The sequence below is a fragment of the Heptranchias perlo genome, unplaced genomic scaffold (assembly GCF_035084215.1).
Source record: "Heptranchias perlo isolate sHepPer1 unplaced genomic scaffold, sHepPer1.hap1 HAP1_SCAFFOLD_62, whole genome shotgun sequence".
Classification (NCBI taxonomy): Eukaryota; Metazoa; Chordata; class Chondrichthyes; order Hexanchiformes; family Hexanchidae; genus Heptranchias; species Heptranchias perlo.
In genome coordinates this window covers 3,751,421-3,759,682 of record NW_027139644.1, presented here as the reverse complement: position 1 = coordinate 3,759,682, position 8,262 = coordinate 3,751,421, and the positions used below count along the sequence as shown (strand labels likewise).

Below are 8,262 nucleotides of genomic sequence, written 5' to 3'. Positions count from 1 at the left end.
TCTGCGACGTTCTTGCCTACATATTTATCTGTCTATATCCCTTTGCAGACTCTTCGTGTCCTCCTCACAGCTTACTTTCCCATCTAGCTTTGAATCAGCAGCAAACTTGGATATATCACATGCGATCCCTTCATCAAGTCATTAAATGTCTTCCAAAAGCATATAAATAGTAAACGGGTGGTAAGCGCAGGGGCGAGACCGATGAGGGACCAAAAAGGAGATCTACGGGTGAAGGCATAGAGCATGGCTGAGGTACTAAATCAGTATTTTGCATCTGTCTTTACCGAGGAAGAAAAAGCTGCCGAAATCACAGTGAAAGGGGAGGTACTTGAGATACGGGATGGGTTGAAAATTGATAAAGAGGAGGTACTAGAAAGGCTGGCTGTACTTAAAGTACAAAAGTCACCTGGTCCGAATGGGATGCATCCTAGGTTGCTGAGGGAAGCAAGGGTGTAAATTGCAGAGGTCCTGGCCATAATCTTTAAATCCTCCTTTGATACAGTGTTTGGTGCCAGAGAACTGGATAATTGCAGATGTTCCACCCTTGTTCAAAAAAGTGTGTAAGGATAAACCCAGCAATTACAGGCCAGTCAGTTTAGAAATGATAATCTGGGACAAAATTAATAGTCATTTGGACAAGTGTGGATTGATAATAGAAAGGCACTGTGGATTTGTTAAAGGCAAATCGTGAATGAGTTTTGTGATGAGTTAACAGAGAGGGTTGATGAGGGTAATGTGGTTGGTATTGTGCATATGGCCTTTCAAAAGGCTTTTGATAAAGTGCCACAAAATAGGCTTGTCAAAAGGGGCGATAGTGGCTGCTTCCTTATTCTTTAACAGCGCTTTCTTTTATTTCACTCACCAGTTAACTTTGAGTGAGCGAAAACTGATCCACAGTGACGCTTATTTGAGGTTTACACCCTTTTAATCTGAAAGGATATATTGGCCTTGGAAGGAGTGCAGCACAGATTCACCAGATTGTTACCAGGGTGCAATGCGTTAAATTATGAGATATAAAAAAACGAGGCTTAAAATCACACATGTCACACTGCAAACAGTTTTCATTTTTGATACATGCATTAATGACCTGGACTTGGGTATACAGGGTATAATTTCAAAGTTTGCTGATGGCACGAAACTCGGGAATGTAATAAACAATGTGGTGGACAGTATCAGACTTCAGGAGGACATAGACAGCCTGGTGAAATTGACTTTATTAATAGAGGCATAGAGTACAAAAGTAACAAAGTTATGCTAAACGTTTATAAAACACTGGTTAGGCTGCAGCTGGAGTATTGTGTTCAATTCTGGGCACCGCATTTCAGGAAAGATGTCAAGGCCTTGGAGAGGGTGCAGAGGAGATTTACTAGAATGGTAACAGAGATGAGGGACTTCAGTTATGTGGCGAGAATGGAGAAGCTGGAATTATCCCCTGACAGCAGAGAAGGTTAAGGGGAGATTATTTGATAGAGGTGTTCAAAATTATGAAAGGTTTTGATAGAGCAAATAAGGAGAAACTGTTTTCAGTGGCAGAAGGGTCGGTAACCAGAGGACACAGATTAAAGGTAATTGGCAAAAGAACCAGATGCGACATGAGGGAAAATAATTTACGCAGCGGGTTGTTATGATCTGGAATGCGCTGCCTGAAAGGCCGGTGGAAGCAGATTCAATAATAACTTTCAAAAGGGGATTGGATAAATACTTGAAAAGGAAAAAAATTGCTTGGCTTATGAGGAAAGAGCTTATGGGTGGTGAGACTACTTGGATAGCACTTTCAAAGAGCTAGCACAGGCACGATGGGCCGAATGATCTCCTTCTGTGTTGTATCATATTAAGTGTTGCTAGAAGGAGAAGCAACGCATTCCAAATCAGAACAGAGACAGGAGACTAAGTCAGTTCCCCATTGTTTTTAATGAGACACTAGTGGTTTCCGTAGTGTAGCGGTTATCGCGTTTATTTTACACGCAAAAAGTTCCCAAGCGTAAACAATATGTTGAAACTTGCTCTCCATAAACATCCAGGCAAGCGTTTTTTCTCCTGCCAAAAAGGGCGACAGTGGCTGCTCCCTTCTTCTTGAAAAGCTGCATCTTTTACTTCATTAAACAGATAACTTTGAGTGAGAAAAAACTGATCCTCAGTGACGCTCATTTCAAGTTTTATTCCCTTTTACTCTAAAAGGGTATATTGTCCTTGGAAGGAGCGCAGCTCAGATTCACCAGAATGTTAGCAGGGCTCGAAGGGTTAAATTATGAGGAGCGGTTACATACTTGTATCCCCTGGAATATAGAAGGCTTTTTAGGATTTTGAAAGGTAGATAGACAAACCCTTTCCGCTGGTGAGGGAGTCTAAGACAATATCACAATATCACAATAGCTGTTTTACGAGTGAAAACGACCCTACGCATCACTGTGAGCGTAAGAGACGAGTCTCTCGGTGCCGCATCCTGTACAGTGAATGTCAAAACTTTTAGAAGGTGCAGAAAGTGTTAGGGGTTCAAATGCACAAACCTCCAATGGGAATGAGATTTTCTCAGAGGTTGCAGCCTTCCATACTTCTCTTGCCCTTTGCGAGGCACCTGTTCCGGTTTAAATTTACAAACTGGACGAGTTGGTGATCACGGTACAACAGACTCAGCGGTCCCGGGTGAGAGAGAGAGAAATCAGCCCGGGCGCGGCCACAATGTGCGCGGTGACACTGCACGGGAGGTCAGGGGGGAGTCAGAGCTGGGGTTCGCCCCTGAAAGCAAAATAAAAATTTTAAAGGAGAATTCGCCCAACGTGGGGTTTGAATCCACGACCCTGAGATTAAGAGTCTCATGCTCTACCGACTGAGCTAGCCAGGCCTGAATCACCAGGCCACTCTTGTCTATCATTGCAGTAAACTCGCCCCTGGGTGTTCATGTGCAGCAATCCCAACATAACGTCCATATCATTGGTTGTGTTTATCTTTGAGTGTGTGTCCACCTGCAGGTTGATTTTGAACGAATACGAGTGTTTGTGTCTGTTTGCAACATTAAATAAAAGAGGCCATCAGACACTTCCCTCCCTGACTCTGGGGAACCAGTGGGACAGACTTGTTGTTGTGAGAACGCAAATAAAGCATTAATTGCGGAATTATACAGACTCTTATCAGCGCCAAAAGTAGCTTTACAATATACACACTCCAATAAATAAATAAATAATACAGATGCATGTGATACATTTGCAACTAACAGAGTCACGAAACCAGAGATATTATTTGTACCTAATACAAACACTCCCAGATATATATAAACAATCCACGTGCCTTCCATGGTGGTCTCGTGGTTTGGATTCGGCGTTTTTATCGCCGCGACCTCGGTTCGATTCCCGTTGAGGGAATTTGCTGTTCGAAAAAACAATTTCCAATTTTGTGGAATCATCGCAAATTTACGGCATAGAAGGAGGCCATTCGGACCATCGCGTCCGCGCAGGCCGAAAATGAGCCACCCGGCCGAAAATGAGCCACCCAGCCTCATCCCACTTTCCAGCACTCGGTGCGTTGCCTTTTTGGTTACGCCACTTCAGGTGCATATCCAAGTATTATTTAAATGTAACGAGGGATTCTGCCTCTCCCATCCTTTCAGGCAGTGAGTTCCAAACCCCCACCACCCTCTGGGTGAAAAAAAAAAACCTCTGCTCCCCTCTAATCCTTCTACCAATCACTATAAATCTATGCCCCCTGGTTATTGACCTCCCTGCTAAGGTAAATAGGTCCTTCACATCCACTCTATCAAGGCCCTTCATAATTTTGTACACCTCAATTAAATCACCCCTCAGCCTCCTCTGTTCCAAAGAAAACAACCACAGCCTCTCCAATCTTTCCTCACAGCCAATATTCTCCAGCCCTGGCAACCTCCCCGTAAATCTCCTCTGTAACCTCTCTAGTGCAATTACATCTTTTTTGACCAGTCTGCCAATTGGAACCTTGTCAAAAGCCTTGCTAAAATCCATGTAGACGACATCAAACTACTCCAGGTGTGTTCTCACCAAAGCCCAATTTAATTGCAGCAAGACTTCCTTACTCTTATACTCCAACCTCCTTGCAAAAAGGCCAACATACCATTTTTCTTCCTATTTTCTTACTGTTCCTGCATGTTAACTTTCTGTGATTTGTTTACAAGTACACCCAACTTCCTCTGAATACCAAAATTTATTGGACTCTCACCTTTTAAAAAATATTCTGCTTTTCCAATCTTCCTATCAAAGTGGACAATTTCACATTTTCCCACCTTATACTCCAACTGCCACCTTCTTACCCAATCAATTAACCTGTCCACCTCCCTTTGCGTCCTCCTCACGGCTTACTTTCCCACTTACCTTTGTATCATCAGCAAACTTGAATATATTGCACTCGGTCCCCTCATCTAAGTCATTAATATAGAATGTAAACAGCAATTGCAACATAAATTGTCCGCCCAGGATCGAAAGCAGGGCCGTTCACGTGTAAAGCGAACTGGTAACCGCTGCTGACTTATACTGGGCAGAGGGGAACTGACCAGTCACCTCTCTCTGCTCTGATTGGGACAGTTTTACTTCTCATTGAAGAACATCTCTCCTGTCCCACTCTAAAATCATGGAATAGAATCATAGACTATTGCAGGACAGAAGGAGGCCATTCGGCCGTGTTGCCCTGCCTACTCTTTGAAAGAGCTGTCCAATTTCGTCCACCAAAACAGCCTTTTCCCCGTAGCCTTAAAAATCAGTCCTCTTCAAGTACCTGTCCAATTGCCTTTTGAAAGTTCCTCTGAAAGCTGCTTCCACCACCCTTTCAGGGAGTGGCTACCAGATCGGAACAACCCTCTGTGTGAAAAGAAATCTCCTCATTTCCCCTCTAGTCCTAAAAGCTCTCAATCCTTCTCCACGGATGCCTTTTCACAAACATTTCATTCATCAAAACCACACAAGTTACACAGGAAAACGTCTTCATTTTCAAGTAATTAACGTTCCGAAGTATAAATACATTTGGGTGTATCTGTGTGGTGGTTATCATTATATCTCTGTGTAACTGTGTTATGTATTTGTGTGTAATAAAAAATGAGATATCTAGAAACAAATATCCAGAAAATGCATTTACAATATATACACCTCAATAAATGAATAAATAATAGATACATGTAAATACATTTAAAATATATACATCCCAATAAATGAATAAATAATACAGATACATGGAAATCCATTTGTAAGCAGCAGTCACGAAATGCATTTTCATCCGACAAATCAGAAATATATTTTTTAATCTAACACGGCAGAGAGCGCAATACAATTGTAACTTTGGCAATCACCTGCTGCAGCCATCTTTGGTGGTCTGGTGCCGAGAATTCGCCTCCTTCACCACCGCGGCCCCGGTTCGATTCATAATCAGAGAGTTTGTTTTCACGCAACAGTTCACTTAATTATACAAAATAATTCAAGTCCCTGAGATGATCCTTTCAATTACCATCAATAAACCTACAACTTTCTGTTTCGCACTGAACGAAATGCTAACAAGTTTACCGAGTGACTGTCGAAACTACGCTAACTTTTCTCACTTCCATCCCTTCTCATTTTATGCACTTTATTTTTGGAGTCTGCTGAAAAGTGTTCAGTGGTTATGAGACCAGGAATCTGGTGCAGCCGTTGTTGAATGTGAAAGGATTGCAGCCCAATTTACACGAGAGAAAGCTCGCCCCTGGAAGTTTGTGAGGAGCAAGTTCCAGCAAATTGTTTCTGACCCAGGATGAAACCGGGAATTTTTCGCGTGTGAGACCAACATGATAACCATTACACCACGAAAACATCTATTTAGTCCAGCCTGGGTCAGATGGAGGTGTTAAGGGAGAAAGTGAACTGCTGACTCCCACTTCTGGGGGATATCCCAAAGCGCTTCATAGAGGTGTAATCAAAAACATAGAATCATAGAATCACAGGAGGCCATTCGGCCCATCGTGCCTGTGCCATCTCTTTAAACTAAATGGTGCAATTTTAAAGGGATGCTGGAACACAGAGACCTGGGGGTATACGGACACAAATCTTTGAAGGTGGCAGGACAAGTTGAATAGATTGAGAAAAAAAAAGTGTTCGGAATCGTTGATTTTTTTCATAGGGGCATAGAGTACAAACGCAAGGAACATATGCTAAACCTTTATAAATCACTGGTTAGGCCCCAGCTGGCCACCACACAATTCTGCCCACCACACTTTCGGAAGGATGTCAAGGCCTTGGAGAGGGTGCAGATGTGATTTACCAGAATGGTGCCAGGGATGAGAGACTTCAGTGAGGTGGAGAGACTGGAGAAGCTGGGGTTGTTCTCCTAAGAGCAGAGAAGGTTAAGGGGAGATTTAACAGAGGTGTTCAAAGTCATGAACGGTTTTGATAGAATAAATAAGGAGAAACTGTTTCCAGTGCCAGAAAGGATGGTGACCAGAGGGCACAGATTTAAGGTCATTGGCAACAGAGGTGAGGAGAATGTTTTTACGCAGCGAGTTGTCATGATCTGGAATGCACTGCCTGAAACGGTGGTGGAAACAGATTCAATAATAACATTCAAAGGGGAACTGGATAAATACTTGAAGGGGAAAATTTTGCAGGGCTATGGGGAAAGGGAAGGGGAGTGGGTCTAATTGGATAGCTCTTTCAAAGAGTTGGCACAGGTACGATGGGCCGAATGGCCTCCTTCTGTGATGTTTCCATGCTGTGATTCTATGTTATGGAGGATTTTCTGATGCAGTGGATATTCGGGGCAGAGGACCAAGTGGGGATTGAGCTCGACGGCAAGTGTATACAGTTCGTTCAAAGGACTGAAGCCAATGGTTTCATTCTTCCCGTCGTTTAGCAGCAGGAAATTACTCGGCCATGCAGGAGACTTTTTTTGTCTTCATTCATGGGATGTGGGTGTCAATGGCAAGGTCAGCATTTATTGCCCATCCCTAATTGCTCTTGAGAAGGTGCTGGTGAGCCGCCTTCGTGAACTGCACCTTTCATTGACTGTGTCATTGACATTTTCTGGATAGAGAGAAACTATTTCCGCTGGTTGGGGATTCTAGGACTCGGGGGCAGTCTAAAAATTAGAGCCAGACCTTTCAGGAGTGAGATTAGAAAACATTTCTACATACAAAGGGTGGTCGAAGATGGATCACTCTTCCACAAACGGCAATTGATGCTAGCTCAATTGCTAATTTTAAATCTGAGACAGATAGCTTTTTGCCAACTGAAGATATTAAGGGATATGGGCCAAAGGCAGGTATATGGAGTGAGATCACAGATCCGCCATGATCATATCAAATGGCGGAGCAGGCTCGAGGGGCTGAATGGCGTACTCATATGCCGATGGTGCATTTCCCCAAGTTTCTGTTCTCTCCACAGTTGTTGAATGACCGCCTTGTGCTTCCAGCATATTTTCGTTCACAGCTCGGTTTCGGGATGAACTGGTGGGCGTCAAAACGTGCCGTGGACGGAGACCGGGTTGGTTATTGCGGGAAGAGTAAATCAACTGGGCCGAAAAATCAACTGCAGCTCAAGCATCAAATAAAATAGGAGTCAAAAACCCAATGTCATAAGTGGGATTCGAACCCATGCCTCTAAAGAAGACTGCAAACTAAACGCAGTAATTTGGACCGCTCGGCCATCCTGACTGATAAATGGCTCTTTCACTCGCCACCCTTTCCACATTGAGACACCCCCCCACCCCCCGAGACAGTTTCACTCACTCCAGTGTTTGGTAAGATAAATGCTGCTCGACAGGCTCAGTGAGCGGGATGCCACCTCCCCGGGTTTTCCTGAGCCTATTGTACTTTATTCCTATTTAATCACGGGAATATCCACAATCAGGAACTAAAAAGAATTAAAAGCTGAATCACAGAGAAAGAGAAATCCATGTTAAATCTGATGACACTGTAAATAAAACTCTCTAGTGGTTAGGATTCGGCGCTTTTACCACTACGGCTGGGGTGCGATTCCCGGTCAACAAAGCAACTTTTGAACACTTTTTATATTAATCGCATTTTAGAAATAAAAACAATCATTGTTTTATTCACCATTAATTAACTGATAACGTTATTTTGCAGAATGAAAGGCTACTGAGGGAAGTTGGAAAACTTTAATAATTTCTTTTGTGCGATGAACTTTTTATCCCTTCTCATTTTATACACTTATTTTGAAGGGCTCGGTTTAAAATGTTCAGTGCTCGTGAGACCACGAATTTGTGTTAAATTTAATAGGACCGGCTCTTTCACAGATGAAAAAAATATCTCCCCCAACATAA

At 43.1% G+C, this 8,262-nt stretch overlaps 1 non-coding gene across 1 annotated transcript; it reads right to left on the bottom strand.

The window, feature by feature from the left end:
* Positions 1-2,769: 2,769 nt before the first annotated feature.
* Positions 2,770-2,842, bottom strand: trnak-cuu (transfer RNA lysine (anticodon CUU)). The gene has a single exon. It is a non-coding gene; the product is annotated as a tRNA-Lys (tRNA).
* Positions 2,843-8,262: the final 5,420 nt, after the last annotated feature.